This window comes from Lygodium microphyllum, chromosome 18, assembly GCF_053477565.2.
Source record: "Lygodium microphyllum isolate KBCC chromosome 18, Lygodium_microphyllum_v1.1.10, whole genome shotgun sequence".
Classification (NCBI taxonomy): Eukaryota; Viridiplantae; Streptophyta; class Polypodiopsida; order Schizaeales; family Lygodiaceae; genus Lygodium; species Lygodium microphyllum.
The window spans coordinates 61111697-61132204 of NC_141152.1; positions in this window are offsets into that span (position 1 = coordinate 61111697).

Below are 20508 nucleotides of genomic sequence, written 5' to 3' on the forward strand. Positions count from 1 at the left end.
TAAAATCCATGAATCCTGAGTTCAAGCACATAATAGGTAAAGACAACCCAGTAGAGCTGATATGCTTCCATGAGCAAGGTATGATGATATGGATTTTTCTTGCATTGATGTTGTTGATGATGGGGTTGATCTTTCAGCCATGCATGCTGATCATATTTGTCACGTGTCTGCTTTGGAAATCTTTGATGAGTCTTTGTATACAGGACAATATTTACAAATTGGTCGTTATTTGAGTACCATGTCTATACAAGATGGATGGATAGGATGGATGGACTGATGCTGACTTCAAGAAGATTAGAAGAAAAGCTTATGGTTTCTTATTGTGAAGTGGGCTACTTTCGAAGCATCCACGAAAGCGGGAGGATAGCCATTGAGAGTTGTTTGTGATAGAGCTTCACAGGTGCGGATCATGAAAGAATTCGATGAAAGTCTTTCGGCTGGACATCAAGCTGTTTGGGAGATCTATGAGAAGATCAAAGAGCACGATTGGTGGAGAGGCATGTATAGAGATATCTCACAGTTTGTTGAGACATACCCTGATTGTTAGTTGTTCTCTTCAATGAGGCAGAGAGATGAGCTTCATCCATTATGTATTCATTACAAATGGGTTCTTGATTTGAATACCATGCATGTTGGTTTATGGCATATGTGCTACATTATTTTCACATGTGAAGATCTCACAAATCAAGTGCAAGAAAGAGCATTACGAACAAAATCTACTTCAGGGGTTTGTAAGTTTCTATTGGAGGATGTTATTTGCACGTATGGATGTACTAGATAGAGATGAGTTGGATGGTGATGAGGCAAGGGATTTTTCATCTTGCCTTGGCATCAAACTTGCTTTGACTTTGGTATATAATCCAGAAGGCAACAGGAAGAGCAAAAGAGACCATCTGCTGATCATGAAAGCCTTGGCCAAAGCATGCGGTGGATGGGTTTGGGAGTGGCCTAGGTTGTTGCCTTATTCCCTATGGATTGATCGCACTACTCACTGTGTGCTACAGGTTATATGCCAATTGTGTTGATGTATGGGCAAAAGCGAGTCATGCCTACAAAGACTTTCATACTTACTTGAAGTGCTTTACCATGGCAACAAAAAGAGATATCCAAAGAAGATCTTTTGGCTCTTCGTATTCGTCAGTTGGAGAGAAGACATGAAGATATTAAGAGAGCAATTCAAAAGCTCAAAGAGGCCACGATTCGCAAAAAAGTCCACTTTAAGCAGACACAGATTGAGGCCTAAAGAGATTAAAAAAGGAGATTGGGTGTTGGTCTATGACAATAGTCTAGACAACCAGTATAGTGCTATCTACAAGGTTTCTAGATGATGGTTTAGGACCTATTTAGTGCAACATATCCATGAGAATGCTACATATTCCTTGGTAGAACTTGATGGGCTGGCCTTGCAGATTCGGATTGCAGGGAAGAGAATCAAACTATTCAAGAGAAGAGATGATGTAGCCTACGTAGTCAAGGAGTTGGATGATGCAATTTATGATGGAGTTGAGACAAGAGATGATGAAGATGAAGATGAGGATATTGAAAATGATTTTATAGAAGACAAAGAGATTGCATTGACCGTCGAGCTTGGTGATGATGAGAATGTGTAGTTGTGACCCAATCTGGAGGATGTACAGATTTGGAGGGGGCGGATGTCATGACGCTGTGCATCCACCATTGCAAATCTGAGGGTAGAGCTTGTTGGAAACTGCGGGGAAGACTAGAGACGAAAGGAAGAGAGGAGAGAAAAGAGATATGAGACACCGGAAGTGGAACCCTAGAAGTGTGTCAACTGAGCACACATGATAGGAATATATAGAGGGGACCTGGGACGCTATATATAGACAGACTATATATAGCTAACAGAGCTTTCCGCCAAGAATTTGAAAACATTAGTTAGTGTCACTAGGAATTTATTTTTCATTGTGTGTATCTTTTGTGTTTGCATTTGCGTGACACACGGATACCTATAGTTAGGCTAAGCACATTCTCTTCAGTGCTTTCATACATTTTTTGTAAACATTGTTTGATTGGCTACATATCATAGAGTCGATATTGTCTTTGATCTTAAATTATAAGTGGATGAGCATGAAGTTCTATTCCAAGGCGTAATTTTGTTAGGGCACATTGTATGGAAGAACACAAAGAGAATGACCATTTTAAGGACTCCAAAGGTTTGCACACCAATATTGGAGTTTATGAAGAGAGTTTATGAAAGAAACATGAAAGAAATTTCACTAAGGTTGAAATATAAAAGATATATTCAAGGTTTGAAAGGGTGAAGAAGTGTGAATGCCCCTCATTTTTTTAGAGAAGAAGCAATGACAACAGGAGGTGGTCAAACATGACTGATCAAAGGCATATTTCAGCAAACAGAGGACTACTCAGAGCCACTAGAACATATGAAAAGGAGTTGGTATATGTGGACATGGATGGAACTTCCTAACAATTTTTTAGAGAGGATGTCACTACAAGGATACAGAGGCATAGCGACGACGCTTTTCGATACAAAATAGTAGCGTCGCTATTTGCGTTGCATTTGCGATGCAAATAGCGACGGTGCTCATACGAAAAAATGTGGGCCGAAACCTGAGCACATTATTTTGCGCGAACAAATGAAAGAGAGAGCGAAAGGGAGAGAAAACTCCATCTTGCATTTAAGAGGGAGAGGGAGAGAAAGAGAGAAAGAGAGAGAAGGAATGCTTTTCATTGCTACTGCCGTCGTTCGCAAAGAAGAGGAGGAAGTGTATAGAGGGTGAAGAGGAGCCGCCGTTGTGAAGAGGAGCCGTCGAATCCATCCTCGGGACTTTACGGTGAGTGCATTGGTTATTCTTGCTTTGCTTTTGTTTTTTTTCTTTTTCATTTACTTATTTTTGTTAAAAATCATATGTATTGAGACAGAGAGAGAGAAAATGAGAGAGGGAGAGGAAGAGAGAAAAGGAAAGAAGGAATGAGAGAGAGAGAGAGAAAACACTAAACATAATAGGGAAAGAGAGAAAGAGAGGGAGAGGGAGAGGGAGGGAGGAAGGGAGGGAGAGAGAGAGGGAGGGAGAGGTTGTCGTTATTGTTATTGTTGTTTTATTTCTTCTTTTCTTTTTTTATTGTTTGTTGTTGTTGTGGTAGTGGTAGTGGTAGTTGTTGTTTAATTTCTTATTTTCTTGTTTGTTGTTTTTGTCAAGATTGTGGGAGAGAAGGAAGGAGTCTCGCTTGAAGCTTTCTTGCTTGCACAATGGGGGAAGACACACAAGGGTGGAGGCTGAAAACAATTTTCCTCTTCTTAGTTGTGTAAGCCAAAAGAACTCAAGTACAAAGAAATAGAAGAACCCTATATATGGGTCTCAAACCAAACTCAACTAACTAAGGTGGCATACTAACTGAGCCACGAACTAGAGTAGATAAGGATAGCTATCATGTAGCTATTATTCATGGGCGGTGTACCAACCGCGTCTGCAACTGACAAGTCGGTGACATAAATATACAACGGTCACCCTGGCGTATCACGAGTGGAGCTCGATATCTCAACACTCCCCCTCGAGCTCAATCCCAATTCCTGCACACCAAGCAGGTCTCTGAACTTGCGCAGCTTCTCTGCGCCCAATGCCTTCGTGAATATGTCAGCTACCTGATCCTCTGTGCTGACATAAACTAGATCAATAAGACCTAGTAAAACCCTCTCTCGCACATAGTGATAATGCACCTCAATGTGCTTTGTTCTAGCATGATAGACTGGGTTATTTGCCAAGTGTATACTACTCATATTGTCACAATAAATGACAACTGGCCCATCTGTAGACTGATGCATATCATAAAGTAGCTTTTGTAACCAAGCTACCTCACATGCAGCCATTGCTGCACCCCTGTACTCAGCCTCTGTGCTCGACAAGGCAACTGTAGGCTGTTTCTTGCTGCTCCAAGTGACTGCAGCACTCCCAAAAGAGAACACATATCCACTGGTAGATCGTCTATCAGAAATGCTACCAGCCCAATCAGCATCAGTGTATCCATGCAACTGTATCTGAACCCCAGTCTCATAAAATAGTCCATACTGCAATGTGGACTTCACATACCTGAGTATGCGTCTAGCCGCATCCAAATGCGGTTTCCTTGGAGCCTGCATAAACTGACTTACCAATCCAACAGCATAGCTCAAATCTGGCCTGGTAATAGTCATATAAATCAAACTTCCTACTATGCGTCTGTACATAGTAGGGTCTTCTAGAAGCTCACCTGCATCTGCGCTCAGCTTCACATTCTGCTCCAAAGGAACTGAAATAGGCTTACAGCCTGTCATCCCATATTTGGACAGCATGTCCAATCCATACTGCCTCTGCAAGAGCTGTATCCCACTTGGTGATCTAATCACCTCAATGCCCAAGAAATAACGCAGCTCTCCCAAATCCTTCATCTCAAACTTCTGCTTCAATAGCATTTTCACATGAAGGATATCTTCATCACTGTCACCTGTCATAATCAAATCATCAACATAAATGACAAGTAGCATAATACCTTTCTCTGTTTTTCTCACATAAAGTGAGAAATCTGCCTTGGAAATCTGAAAGCCAATAGTGACAAGATACTGTCCTATCTTGTCAGACCATGCTCTAGGTGCTTGCTTCAAGCCATACAAGGCTTTCTTCAACCTGCAAACAAACTCAGGATGAACATCATGCACATAACCTGGTGGCTGCTCCATATAGACCTCTTCTTGCAAGTCACCATGCAAGAAGGCATTCTTTACATCCATCTGATGTAAAGACCATTCCTTTGATGCAGCCATAGCAATGACTGCTCTTACGGTTGCCATCCTTGCAACCGGACTGAATGTTTCTTCATAGTCAATGCCATATGTTTGTGCATACCCCTTGACTACTAATCTTGCCTTGTATCTGTTCACAGAACCATCTGCATTGTGCTTCACCTTATAAACCCACTTACAGCCAATTGCATTCTTACCTTTAGGCAAAGGTACCAATTCCCATGTAGCATTTGCTTCCAAGGCATCCATTTCTTCATCCATGGCTTTCTCCCATTTTTCTTTTCCCATGGCTTGCTCAAAAGAAGTGGGTTCTGGTTCCTGTATCACCTTGACCATATATGCATAGTGAATGGCTGTAAATCCATCATATTTCAACCTATCCACAGGATACCTAACTCTGGTAGACCTGCGCAAAGTGGGTTCACTCCCAGGTGCTCTCAAAACATCCCTGGTCTTCCTTACTCCAGGTGTAACAATAGAAGGAATACCCAACTCATCATCAATGCTCTGTTCTGAGCCACTGGATTCACCATCCACATAAGAGTGACCTGCATTCACATCAAACATGGGCTGATCAACCTTCTCTTTTCCTTTTCGTGATACCTGCATACCACTATCTGCATTACTTTGAGAAGATTCTCCTGATCTCAATCTGTCTGTCCATGGCGAAGAATGTGAACCATTGCTAGAGGACGCTCCAGGTCCACTAATATTTTGTGACTGCTGCTGTGAGTTCTGTGCAGCATTACCATTTTGTGCATCTACATCATCAATCACATTTACTGGTTTATACCAGCTACTCATCTCATCAAAAACAACATCTCTGCTCACTGTAAACTTACGAGTAGAAGGGTTATAGCATCTATACCCTTTTTGCTGCAGAGAGTAACCAATAAAGATGCACTTCTCAGCTTTTGGATCCAACTTGGATCTCAACTCATCTGGCACATGTACATAGGCAATGCAACCAAAAATTTTCAAATGAGAAATATCTGGTTTCCTACCAGTATACCTCTCCTCTGGAGTCATTCCATGTATTGCTGCAGTGGGAGTCCTGTTCATTATGTAGACTGCTGTAGCAACTGCTTCAGCCCAATAAAAATCTGGCAGGTCTTTTTCATTGAGCATGGCACGAGACACCTCTCCAATATGTCTGTTTTTTCTTTCTGCAATTCCATTTTGCTGTGGGGTATGACTGCATGAATATTGCTGCTTTATGCCATGCTCCTGCAGGAACCTTGCAAACTCATTTGAGAGGTACTCTCCCCCTCCATCTGACCTTAGGCATTTTACTTGCAGACCTGTTTCTTTTTCAACCATAGCTTTAAGAGTTTTGAAATGCCCAAAAACTTCACTTTTCTTTTTCATAAAATACACCCAAACTTTTCTGCTATAGTCATCAATAAAAGTGACAAAATAATGACAGCCTCCAAGAGATGCAGCTTTAGTAGTCCACACATCAGAGTGGATTAATTCCAATGGCTTCTTACTCTCTTGAACATGTCTAGGAAATGGTTTCCTTGCCTGTTTTCCAAACTGACAGGCTTCACATACCTTATGCATTTCTGCAACCTTGAATTTAGGCAATCCTGCAACAATATTTTGGGCCTGCATTGATTTAAGTCGCTGTACATTAACATGACCAATGCGTTTATGCCAGATATCAATATCTGCAACTACACCGGTCCCATGTGCAAACATTGCTGCACTCAATTCAGACATGTCTGCATCCAATGTAAACATTCTGCCCTTCTTCTTTCCTTTTGCTATCAAGCGACCTTTATTTTTCATATCCTCAACAAAGCATCCATGAGGATTAAATCTGACCTGCAAGCCCTGTTCAACCATTTGACCAACTGAAACCAGATTCTTGGTAATATTCGGGACATGAAATACATCGGACAGGTATTTCTTTTTCCCACCCTGCATAGACAAGGGAATTTTTCCAATCTGCACAATAGGATGTGCAGTATCATCACCAGTCTCCACAAATCCTGGTTTTTCCATTTTCCTTGCATCCTCCATCCATTCTGCATGACCTGTCATGTGGTTTGATGCACCTGAGTCAACATACCATACATCATTGCTTTCTTCTGCACTTGTCATAGAATTGTTCATGTGCTGCACCATGAACAAATGCTCATTTCTGTCATCACCCTGTCTACTAGAAGATGCATAATTCCCTTGTTGCAGTTTTCCATTCATGATGTCATTCTGCTTTTTATAGCAGTCTTTAGCCATATGACCCATTTTACCACAGTAGTAGCATTCAACATTACTGTTTGCATTTTGGCCTCTTTGCCATCCACCACGACCTCTTTGGCTCCCCCTGCCTCTAGAGTTACCACGTCCTCCTCCATAGGACTGGTTTTCTTGAGTTTGCTGCATATTCTGATTTCTGCCACGGCCTCCAAATCGGCCTCCTCTACCTCTGCCTCTACCTCTTCCAGCATTTGAGTAGAAGACAGCTTCTTTTGAAGTTCCTCCTGAAGAAGATGCACCACCATTTCTCTGTTCCTCAGAAATTAGAAGAGCAATCAACTCCTCAAAATCAGGAAATCTTTCACGAACTGAAATGGATGTCCGAAACTGTGCATAATCCTTTCCTAGACCATTCAAGGTCACGGAAACTAAATCATCATCTTCCACTGGCGACCCAATGGAAGCAAGTGCATCTGCAATCTTCTTCACCTTCATGTGGTAGTCGTTGATGCTCATACTTTCTCTTTGCACATTATGCAACTCTTGCTTGAGCTGCATTTTCCTGGCTTGCGTATTTGTGCTATACATTTTTGACAAAGTATCCCATGCCTCCTTTGGCGTACTTGCATCCTGAATATGCACAATCATAGAGTCCGAAATACTGATAGACAGCCAATACATAACTTTCCTGGCTCTCTCATGCCATGTTTTAAATGCCTGCATTTGTTGTTGATTGGGAACATCAGGAAGAACTGGTTCTTCTTCATTTCCTGCAACAAATTCCCAATATCCTTTTCCCATAAGGAAATTCGTCATTCTAAACTTCCATGCCTGGAAGTTGTTCTTGTCAAGCTTTTCAGTGACAATCTGTGAAAGAGAATCAGACGCCATTACAGAATACTGCAAGAAATTCTGTCACTGCAAAAAACACAGCTTCACCCTCACAAGGGCAAATCTGCAAAACTGGCGAAAGTGGTATTTGACCACACAGTCACTTCCTAGTGACGATTTTGCATAAACAGGAACCAAGGATGATTCTGAAACTCCCAATGTCTCCGCGCACAAGCATACGATGCAATTTCTACAGTAACTTTTCACCGACCTGTAGAACAGTGGTCGCACAGCATAAAACTGAGCCTTTTCTTGAGTGCGTGCAGAAAACTTCCGTCTGCAAAACAGGCCCCGAAATGGCCTCAAATCAAAAAAACAAGGTCGTCTTGCTTCACCGCGAAGGGCGTCTCAACCTGAGACAATGCACTCCTGCAATTTCCGGCTGTGCTACCTGCAGAGATCTGCTCCCAAAATAGGAAATGAAAGCAACACTGCTCCTCTTACCAGACCACCGCGAGCTTGGCTTGCTTTCTTGAGCTCCTTACCACGAACAAGGCTCTGATACCATGTCAAGATTGTGGGAGAGAAGGAAGGAGTCTCGCTTGAAGCTTTCTTGCTTGCACAATGGGGGAAGACACACAAGGGTGGAGGCTGAAAACAATTTTCCTCTTCTTAGTTGTGTAAGCCAAAAGAACTCAAGTACAAAGAAATAGAAGAACCCTATATATGGGTCTCAAACCAAACTCAACTAACTAAGGTGGCATACTAACTGAGCCACGAACTAGAGTAGATAAGGATAGCTATCATGTAGCTATTATTCATGGGCGGTGTACCAACCGCGTCTGCAACTGACAAGTCGGTGACATAAATATACAACGGTCACCCTGGCGTATCACGAGTGGAGCTCGATATCTCAACAGTTTTTGTGGTAGTCATAGTAGTAGTAGTGGTAGTGTTAGTGATAGTGATAGTAGTTGTTGTTGTTTAATTTCTTCTCTTCTTGTTTGTTGTTTTTGTGGTAGTCGTAGTCATGATCATAGTTGTCATAGTCGTGATTGTAGTAGTAGTACTAGTAGTAGTAATAGTAGTTTTCTTGTTTGTTGTAGTAGTAGTAGTAGTAGTAGTTTTTGTTCTTTTCTTGTTTATTGTTGTTTAGTTTCTTGTTTGTTGTTATTGTTGTTGTTGTAGTAGAAGTTTTTTCTTCTTTTCTTGTTTGTTGTTATTGTAGTAGTAGTAGTAGTAGTAGTAGTGGTGGTGGTGGTGGTGGTTTTCTTGTTTTTTTTTTTGTTGTTATTGTAGTAGTAGTTTTTTTTCTTTTCTTGTTTATTGTTGTTTAGTTTTCTTGTTTTTTTATTGTTGTTGTTGTAGTGGTAGTAGTAGTAGTTTTTTCTTCTTTTCTTGTTTGTTATAGTAGTAGTAGTAGTAGTAGTTGTTGTTGTTGTTGTTTTTTCTTCTTTTTTTGTTTATTGTAGTGGTAGTGGTAGTGGTAGTGGTAGTGGTAGTGATAGAGAGAGAGATGTTTTGTTAAAGGAAATGAGAGAGGGAGAGGAAGAGAAAAAGGAAGAAGGAACGAGAGAGAGGAAATGAGAGAAGGTCCACCAATTTGAGCCATTCTCATGTGGACGATGCATGACTTTCCAGGATTCGGAGAGTGCTCAGGTAAGTAGGATTCTGTTCTCATTGGTAATATCCATCATAGCTCGTTCAAGTTTTTATTCACTAGATAGAGATGTTGGGATAGGTCTGGTTACCTCACGTTATCATGCATGTCCATTGTGCAGGCCACAGTTAGCCGGTCATGAACCATGAAGAAGATGGTATATCAAGGACATGCCGCTTTCTTGCCAGAGGGTCATGAACTCAGGGAAGGTTTTCTTGGACGACCTCTAGCACATATGAATATCCAAAGTTGGTACGAGCTGAAAATGGTCCACACGGAGTCACATCTAAATGGAATGCGACGGTTCTAAGTTTTCTTCGAGTTGCCATATTGGACCCACTTATAGATCAACCACTTGTTGGATCCCATGCATATTTTTAAGAACGTGGGTAGCTTGCTATGGGACCACATCACAGGAAAGAGAGACACTGTAGAGACACGAATGGATTTGAAGGAGGTAGGCAAGATGGAGGCACTTTGGCCGCAGTTGAGTGCTGATGGTCACTTGCAGCTACCTCATGCTCCTTGGGTTTTGTCCACTAAAGACGAGTGCATTATGAAGCAAATAGTCAAGTCTATCCGCACTCCGACGGGTATGATGCGTTCTCTCAAGTCTGTGTTTTCTAAAGACAACCAATTATCAGGGCTAAAATCCCATGATTGGCATAAGATATGTCAAGTTTGTACTAGGAATGGATTGTAAGTAGCTTGTGTATTTTGCTATTTGGAGTGTAGTCATTTTTCATAATGCTTTCTCGTTTGTGGTAGTTTGTACTACCAATCACGATCGCAAGATGCCTTACTCAAGAAATACACAGGGCAATTTACAGGTTGTCAAATTTAGTGCAATGGATCTCACAGAAGGAGATTAAGACATTCTCTATTGAATCCGCGAGGCGGGGAGCAGTGGAGACGGTTTGTCTCTTTGAGAAATACCTACCTACCAGCATGCTCACGATACAAATCTACCTTCTTCTGCATCTTGTAGATGAAGTGGAGATTGCTGGACATGTCCATATGCGATGGATGTTCTTCTTCAAGCACTTCATGAAAACCCTAAAAGGCTTTGTGTGACAACGAGCTCGGCTATAAGGTAGCATGACTGAAGGTTGGTTGGTGTCTGATACGCTAGTGCATATTTCATAATGGCTACAACGGTGGATTCAGACAACAGTATGCTATGGTCGCTTAAGGACGATGATAGACTAACCGGAGATGTGGTACTTGGAAATGGGATAGAAAAATGAATGGATGCTGCAATGGAGGAGAAAGTGAATTGCTTTTGTATGTTTCACCATGCCTCTATGGAGATGTGGCTCGCTAGGTACCAGCAAGCTAGGAAAGATCGAGAGAAAGTGTGATCTGAATCTCGACGTAGTACGTACCATCGACCGATTCGATAACTCAATGGCATGGAGGAGATACCGTGGTTTATGTCAACGCGATGGTTACATGGAGCTTTGACCGCAGCGTCTCGCGAAGGGGTGGAGGTCTCAACCGAGGAGTGGAAATTCTCGAGGGAATGTAGTCCAAAGGTGATGACGTGTTTAGGGTTTGTCGTATCTATATTTTATATGCGACAACTAATTGAGTGTTTCAATGTACAATACAAAATATATAATGCAACGTGGTTGCGCAGACGGTATTTCCGGGTGGAGCGTATTGACAAAATTCGCTCCACAATAGATTGTGGTATCATGGTAAGGTTCGAGCAAGATAGCCGAGGACGAGCAACGGATCCAAACACAGTTATAGATGAGATGGAGTATTTTGGGAACTTGCAAAGTATTGTCATGGTGGATTACCGTAGCTTTGCCATGATCCTATTCGAGGTGTAGTGGTTCAAAGTGTTACTTGAAGGAGCTAGAGCAATAGTTCGACGAGGTCTATCTAGATTTCTCAAAATAGATTCTAAAAAAAAATAGACAAATTTGCATGACACATTTGTGTTGCCGACCCATTGTGAACAGGTGCATGAACTCATGTGTTTTTTAATTGTATTACGATATGGTACATGTCACAATAGTTAAATCTCTCTTGTACGTGATTGTGACCATGTAATTTTCTATCCAAAGCCCCAACAACCTCGATGGTGGTATGTTATACCTTCAGCTCCCCGAAGTGCGAGAGTATATGATCAAAGCAATGTTCCGAGCATAAATGATGACAATATGCAAATAAAGGGGTCGATATTGCAAGGGGTGGAGGCCACCAAAAGCTTGGAGCATGTAGAGGAGTCAGCATCAAGTAACAATGATGGAAATACAGGAGTCCAAGAATTCTTTGAGAAGGAGCTGGACTCATCCTTTTGTGGTGACATGTCTATCGACCTTCCAGTGTATGTGGAGTTGTGTCAGGAGATTGACATGGGACCATAGGGTACTTCATACTTGGAGCATCCACCTACTCAATTCATTGACGAGTCGCTTATAAGGATACATAAGATATGCATTTTAAGTAAGATCTTTTTTTTAAGATTTATATTACCGTGCTTTGTATGATTTATATTGATTATGCTAACATCATTGTTTTCTGTGCAAGTGACCTTTGTGAATATTTAGATTATTAGGATGAGTCGAGGGATGAGCGACGAGGAGCTGCAAGAGATCTTCATGCATATATCTCTAGATCAGATGGCAAGATTCAGAGATATGGTGGACCACGAGCTGTCTCGGACACCGTCAGGCTGCTCTATTAGATCTATGGAGCCCCAAGAGGAACACCAAGGAAAAGGTAATTCTCTTGCAAGAAAATCTATCTTGTAACATCAAGAAGCTTTTATTTTATTCTTTTGATGACCAAAACAAAGGAAACAGTAATTTTTCATGCAATATCATAATAGATATCTCCCACGGATTTAATAGAATCAACCATAATCTTCAACATCTTCATAGAATTCTTCAATATAGCAAAGAACAAAAAATAATACACCATCTTTGAATGGAAATAAATCACATATTATCCTTCTTCAATGTCTTCATAGTTCTCTCTCTCTATCTCTCATACACAGTTACACTGTTTTGATAGAATTGACTATCTTTGACTCTCTCTCTCTCTCTATCAACAATACATCATCTTCTCACTATAATACTCTCATAATAACCCTCAATAATCCTTCTTAGGTCGTGGATGCACCTCCCAAGAGGTATGTCCGATATGAAGAGTCACCAGAGCCACTACAGTGTCTTTTCACAGCTCACTACTGTCACTGTCACTTAATCTTCTCTTCAATCTTCAGCTGCTTCTTCCATTTGTTTTAGCTCTTTTGAACTTAGATTCATCCTTTCTAAAGGTTAGAAAAATTTTCTAAAGTCACACATACATTCTACAGAACACTTACAGAAGGTCTACAGAAAAGTTACAAAAGGTCTACAGAACAGTTATAGTACAGAGACAGAGCAAAGACAGAGGTTCTACAGAGGGTCTATAGAGGGTTAGAGAAGGTCATCAAAACCTCATAACTCATACTCAAAACTATCAAAAACTATTCAATAAGCTTCCAAAAGATCTCAATCTTCATCAATCCATCAATCCATGCTTCATATAGAAGACAATCAGAACAAAACAGAAGCTATACAGAAGGTATACAGAACCTCAATAGAACCTATCAGAACATTACAAAGCTTCATATCTCCAGTGAGAATCATCATGAACTTCCAAAACATAATCAATATCATCCAAAACACTCTCAAATAAAGGATTAAAAAAAATTGCAGTGACGAGGTCAAACAGGTAGGGATGGTGACGCGCAAACCAGGGACGCCACAGGAGCGTTCCGAGGCGCATAAAACCAAAAACATGCGCATTCACGCGTGAGGCAAGAAACGTGGTCACACGGGAAAAAGGAAGAAAAAGTAATAAAATCCAAACCGTTCGTCGGATCAAAAATTCGTAAAAAGGAAAAATGTGCCGGGAGATGAGGAAAAAATGATGGAAACAAGCAACACAAGTTCCAGGGAAAAATCAAGGTGTTCACATGGGAAAAACACAAAAAACAACCTGAAAACACCTACAGGTATTAATATCGGAAAATCCATGCATTGGAATGAAATACAAAAAGAAGGAAAAATATGCAGAATAAGGTCGCCAATAACCCTATCACGATAAAACACAATGCTGATTGAGATAGGATGTGTTCACATTGGAAAAACCCTAAAAATGGGCCTGAAAAGGGACTTAGATAAGATCGGTAGATTGTAAAGGCACAACTAAGAAATTTTTGCGCTAAACATAATTGCCAATTTTAATTTCTAAGTCATGAACTTCTTGTGTTCTATTGTATCTAGTATCTAAGAATACAGCCTTGATGCGATAATGAGTCAAAACAGTTTGTAAATTCAATTCTTTGACAAATTTTGCAAAAATAAAGTTGTGTGTGCTCCTGTCATCATGTAAAACAATCTTTTCTCTACCATGCACAAGACATTTCATCGTAAATAAAGAATGAGGATTGGGCATACCTGGTAAAGTATCTGAAGTAGTACTGATATCGTCATCCTCTTCTATGAAATGTGGCATTTCTTCATGGTCTTCATCTTCAGTCACTCCCAAGTAGTTGATGTGAATAGTTGGCTTTTTGAATTGACAATTTACTGCTAGATGTCTAGGTTGGTGGCACTTGCAGACTATGGGTTTGGCTTTGGAAACATTATTGATAATAGCCGGGAGTTTAGAAATGTTCGGATTTGGTTGGAAATATGGCTTAGGATTTGGATTTGTCTTTGTTGGTAAAGTGGGCAATCGTGTCCAGGATTGAAATTAGGATGGGTTCACGTGAAAAAAACACGAAAAATGCATCGGAAAACACTCCAAAAAATTAATAACTAAAAATCTGACAGTCGCGAAAGAGGGGGGAGGAAAAAGGAAAAAGTGGAGGAAAGGCTAGCAGGACGTGAGTATTAAATCAAACTAGAATTCCTGTGAAAATAGGGTAGATTCGCATGAAAAAATGTGAAAAATAAGCACGAAAAAGGCCCAAACCTCGTAAAAATTAATAACGAATCAACCGTGCATCGAAAGGACACGAAGTAAAAGGGAAAAATGTTAGGGGGAATGGGTAGGAGAGGCGTGACATATCTGATCAGGGTTTTGAGGCAATAAAGATGCGTTCACATGGGAAAACGTCCATTTTACGGGAATTATTTAAAAAATTAATAACTTAAGAACCGTTTGTCGAAACAAGGGTTGCTAAAAAGCAAAATTAGGCAGTTCAAAGGGATCCGTTGAACATAGAGTCTGTTCGTATGAAAGAAGCCCAAAAATAAGAATAAGGACAAATGGTCAAGAAACAACCCCAAGGATAGGGTGAAATAGAACGGAAGGGTAGGGAAGGAACCCCATCAGGTTGAAATAAAATCACGGCATAGATGCATGATCAAAACAGGGTATATGCCTGGGGGTATGCAACATAGATGCGCAGGGACGCGTTCCCACACTTAAGACCTTAGCAGGAAGGGTAACCCAAACATCAAGGACATGGTACATCACATGAGATCAACCACGACGTCCCTACACTTAAGACATGACCAGTACTGAGAAAGAGAAGGTGTAGTTTTAGAAAAACTTGGCCCATATTGCCGAGGAGGAATGTCGACTATCGAGGTTGTGTCTAGTGTCGGTGTGTCGGTTGGAGGAGGTAACAAGGTGTCTTCACAGCACCGTCCAATGTCCTTTGTGGGAGGGACCATGCGGCAGCACCCAGGGAGGTAGCTGGTTGAAGGAATCACAGGAAATTCATCGATGGCGAAGGATATTGCACTCAACTCACGATCACTCAAATGGATTGAAAGAGCAGGCACTCGCCCCATGACTAACGTCACTCAAGGAAATAATAATGAAATCCGTAGCTCACACCCGGTTTAGGAATCAACAAGGGCATGGTGCAAAGAGAGTATGCTAGGGTGCACAATTGATGGTGCATCAATGCGTCCAACCTCGTCTGGCATAGGTGCAAGGAGAAGGGCCACGGAGCCTTGTAGTGCAGTGTATAGAACAGAGTGATGTGTGTTGTGCTGATGGCAGAAACCCAGTCTGTGGGTGCATAGGGAAACGAGAACGTACCTGACTCCAAAGGTCGTAATGTCTCTCAATCCTCACATCTATTGATTGAAGAAACATCAGTCACACTCAGCCCACCCTCTATCTCACGCTCCGTTGAAAGATACAGAGGGCAGCCCTTTCCTGAACCCCATTGATGTAATCCTCATGGTCACTTGTGCAGAGGTTGTATGTCTTGTGCGCAATTGATGGTGCAACTGTGCATCCCACCTTGTGCCAGCATACAGTGCAAGAAGAAAGGCCAGGGAGCCTTATAGTGTAGTGCACAAAAACAAATCGTGCTTTGTTCATTGAGAGGCCCATCCCGTGCGTGCAACACTTTGTTCACACATCTCACCTCTCATTTGATTTAAAGGGAAAAACTGGTCACTCCCCTCACCCTCTATCTCACTCTTTGATAGATAGAGAGGGCAACCCATACTCACATCCCCATCCTGTTAGTATGAAAGCTCGCATCACTCAAGGGGTTGGTGATGAAGATCATGTCGGCTGTTGTTGTCATGAGGATCTTGAAGACAAGGCATACCCAAGGAGGCAGCCAATAAATCTCATACTTCAATAGCTTGTGAGAAGAGTCGTCTGTTAAGAAGGACAGACGGATTGATATTGCAGAGATAGTACACAAAAGGAGGTGGCTTCAAATTACTTGTTGGAAAGGTTCTGCTGGTGATGAGTTAGCTATCCTAAATTGCGGGGTGTTACCACCTTTTCCACAGTCAGCTTCCCGCCCAAGGGTGTTTCCACCTTTTCTTGGAACGAGGCCTGTTATGACAGGGAATTTCTTCCTTTTCTCCCATAACAGTTTTGTTTTTTATTTTTATTTTTATTTTTATTTTTCTTGTTTTTATTTGTTTGTTCGTTTTTTTCTTTTCATTTCATTTCTTTCTTTCTTTTGTTTTTTTTTCTTCAGTGAAAAAGAGAATGGTAGAAATACCATATGTCAGGACCAACCTCGCCACCGGTGTTGGATCAGACGAGAAGAGAACAATATTGGGTTGAGATGTTTCTACGAGGGGGTAGTAGAACGAGACCACCTCATGAGGAGAATCATAATGGCTATCAGAAGCATGACAAGAAGGACAGTGCGACGCCCAAAAGGGAAGGGCTAGGTCGACTGTGATTGTCAAGTTCCCCAGGGAGGAAAGTACTTCTTCAGGCGATAGCCATTGATGAGGAAAGGATCATTAGAGGCATCAACGGTCTGCACCTAAACAGAGCCATTAGGATTGACAACAAGTACCTTGTAGGGGCCCATCCACCATTGTTGAAGCTTGCCAGGAAACTTGCCAAATCTCGAATCATAGGCTAGAGCAAGATCACCTTCCTTGAACTCCTTGTGCTTGATGAAGCTGTGATGATAGGTCTTGCGTCGCGCTTGAGTAGTTTCCATGCACTGTAGGGCCATCCACTGTATCTTGTCCAAGCATTCCAAGTGCAGGAGATGGCATTGCAATGACTCATCATCTCCCAAGCATTCTTTAACTGCTACTCGCAAAGAGGGCAATTCCAGCTCAACAGGGAAGACGGCTTATGTACCGTATACTAGCTAGAAAGGGGTCTGTCCTTTAGCTGCCTTATGGGAGGTTCTATACGCCCAGAGGGCCTCTGTAAGTCGATCATCCCAGTCACGACGATGTGCGGCAATCATTCTTGTCAGAATTGAGCAAAGGATGTGATTAGTGACTTCAACTTGGCTGTTGGCTCTGGGGTAATAGGGAGTGGACTTGTGATGGCGGATCTTATACAGTTTTGTCAGCTCCTCCATGATTTTGTTAAAGAAATGAGTACCTTTATCACTTACCAGCTCAAGGGGACTGCCAAAACAGTGTTACGCGAGCGGTGATCGAGAGCAAGCCTCACTCACAACTCGATAACGAGATGTTAAGGAGTGCCGGTTGGGGTAATTGACTTTGTCGAATGCACAACACAACTTGAAAAATTCAAATATTCGATAATACACCACAAGCCATATATAAAAATAAGACAAAACACAATGCCTCTTGAAGCTCAAAACAACTAAAAACCTGAATGTGGGTAGAGCATCACACAACCACAACACAACGAAAATACCAACAATTCGAAAACAAACCAAGTGAGATATATTTTCGTACCTTCATAATCGTGAGCCGATGCTCAGCGCTTTGACACCCAAAAGCTCCAACTTCCAAATTGGCATGACAAGAGCTCACTTTCTAGCATGCGACCCTCCACTCTCCTCTCTCACAAAATACAATTGTACATGAGGGGGAAGGCCCTTAACTCTCCATTCTCATAACCTTATATAGTTTTCTATCCACACTCACACACATTAGGCTTTTTGCTTTCAGCTTTTGGCTTTTGCTTTTCTACTACTTTTCACTATTTTCGTTTTTTCTGCTTTATGCTTGTTTGCAACTTGTTTGAATCATAACTTCGTCATTTGAACTTCGAATATAGTTGTTTGGGTACTCAAAACGATTGGAACGTATCTGGTTGACAAATCAACCCAAACAGAATTACAAAAATCCATCAAAATCGGGTAATAATACTGATTTTCATAAATCACATCATTTATTCTCCATCTTTTATCTTGGACGATTTATTCCCTTCCTTGGCCTATTGTTCTTATGATTGCGTACACTTTCAGCACACATGTCCTCTTTTTCTTCAAGAAATACTCGTTGACGATGTAAAACATACGATCTTTTCCTTTGACCCTTGAGTCTTCAAAATAAATATTCTCCAGATATGAACCTGTTTTTTTATGCAGTGTGTCCTAGCAGAAATATGATTTGAAAGAGAACTCTGTGCACAGCCATACATGATTTGAGAAAACATGCAATTGATCCATGATATGCAATCAATTAATCCGTGCTACACACAAAATAATATATGCATTGAAGAATCGTGCCTAGCCTATCTAAATGTGATCCTGCATCATGCAAAATGCAAACAAAAGTTCATTGATTATTTAAATCTTTTTTCTCACCTCTTAACTCTCTTAAAAAAGATATTATATACTCCGCTCCTCCCATCCAATTCTCACAATCACTCTAGAAAATGATGTTCCTCAAGATGTTGACCAAATAAGAACAACCCATCTCACAATTGGCGGCATCCTTCACGACCCTCTAAACTCACCCAACCACCTTACACACTCAACCAGAGGTTCCTAACTTTGTGATGAACATCCCAAATGGTGCGTGTAAGAAATGTGCGTGCTCAATGACAGGTGCTCTCTCATGTGCGCGTGCATCTAAGACTTACTGCATATAGCTGCAGCGGACCTCATGCCATACAAGTGCTCAATGATTGTGCAAAACGTGCATAATCCCAACCCATGGCATGGAAGTATTTGATAAGAACAGGAGACGACCCCCGAGTGTAGTGTACGAAAAAGTGTAACGTGAAGTGCTCGTGAATCCATTATACCCGTGATGTGCAAAAATCTTGACAAGAAAACATACCTAGCTCCTCAATGTTCAGTAGCTATTGAGAAACTCAAGCTTCATCCTGTTCAAAAAAATACCAAGCTCGACCAAGGCTATCAAGTTTCGCACTCAACAAATTAAGCAAAATGACAAAAGCAAATCCTAAGCTAGACAAACACAAGAAATCCAATTACGAAACAACAAAACAAATTGTCACGCAAAAAACTAAGCTAGCAAAAATCAAACCTAACTATAGTTTGACTAGGGCTTTTGAGTTTTAAAAAAAAACACTTGACAACGGGTGATAATATTCTTGTACATGAACAAGGCTACGCTATTACCATCGTCGCGTTTTAGGGCTTTAGCTTCACACTACTTTGTGACATAATCCATGCATACTAGGATGTATCTATTCTACTTCCATCTGGTAGGTGGATCAATGGGACCCACAAAATCAATCCCCCATTTCTTGAACAGCTTTAGGGAAAGAATGGGTTGCAGTGGCATGGCACTTGTTTTGGTGGGTTTCCCCATTCGGCGCTGACAAGCATCACTTCTTTTGCAGTAGTCATATGCATCCTTGTGGAGGATTGGCCACCAGTATCCTGCTAATAGAGCCTTCTTGGCTATCGCTTCTCCTACTAAGTTTCCACCACATGGTTCGTCATGGCATGCTTTCAATACTATGTCAATTTCATCCCCTGCAACACATCTTCGCAACACTTCATATTTGCCTCTCTTGTACAGTGCACCGCCTAACAAGGTGTAGGGGGCTGATTCTAACAAAAGCTTCTTCTCACGAATTGAGATGCTAGAAGGATACTGTTGAGTTGCTAGGAGATTGGCGATGTCGGCATACCAGGGAGTAACTGTTTCAACTAGAAAGAAGGAAGCATCAAGAAGGTCTGCATCATCCTGTTCCTCTTCTTCTGGTTGACAGATGATCAACTAGGACATGGAAACGGCCAGGCTTAGTGGCCACTTCAAAATAGAACTCTTAGAACAATAGCAACCATCTCATTAGTCATCCTTTAACATCGGTTTTGTTCATCAGGAAGGACAGGGCTTCATGATCCACATAGAACTTGAAATGTGTTGACAATAAATAGTGTCGAAACTTCTCCAATGCAAACACCGTTGCTAAGAAAATAGGTGCTTGGATAAGGCACCGGTTTAGGGTATTAAAGGCCTCTTCACAGTCATCCGTCCAAAGGAAATCAGCTTCTTTCCTTAGGAGCTTGTGCAGAGGGGCTGCCTTGGTTGCAAAATGTGCAATGAATCTTCTGTAGTAGCCCATATGCCAAGAAATCCTCTCAATTGCTTGAGTCTTGTCGGTGCTGTTAAGGCGGCAATCTTCTCAATCTTCATCGGGTCTGTTGCAATCCCTTGTGTAGAGACAATATGGCCCAACAGAACTCCCGAGGAGACGCCAAAAACACATTTGTTCGAGTTGAGAGAAATCCCATACTCACGGCATCTGTCAAAACATTGCTCTAGGTATGCTCTTCGATCAAATCATTGGAAGGTGGCAGGAGCATTACAGAACCCAAATCTTTATATGACCAAGCAAACACGTCTAAGTTCTCTTTGAG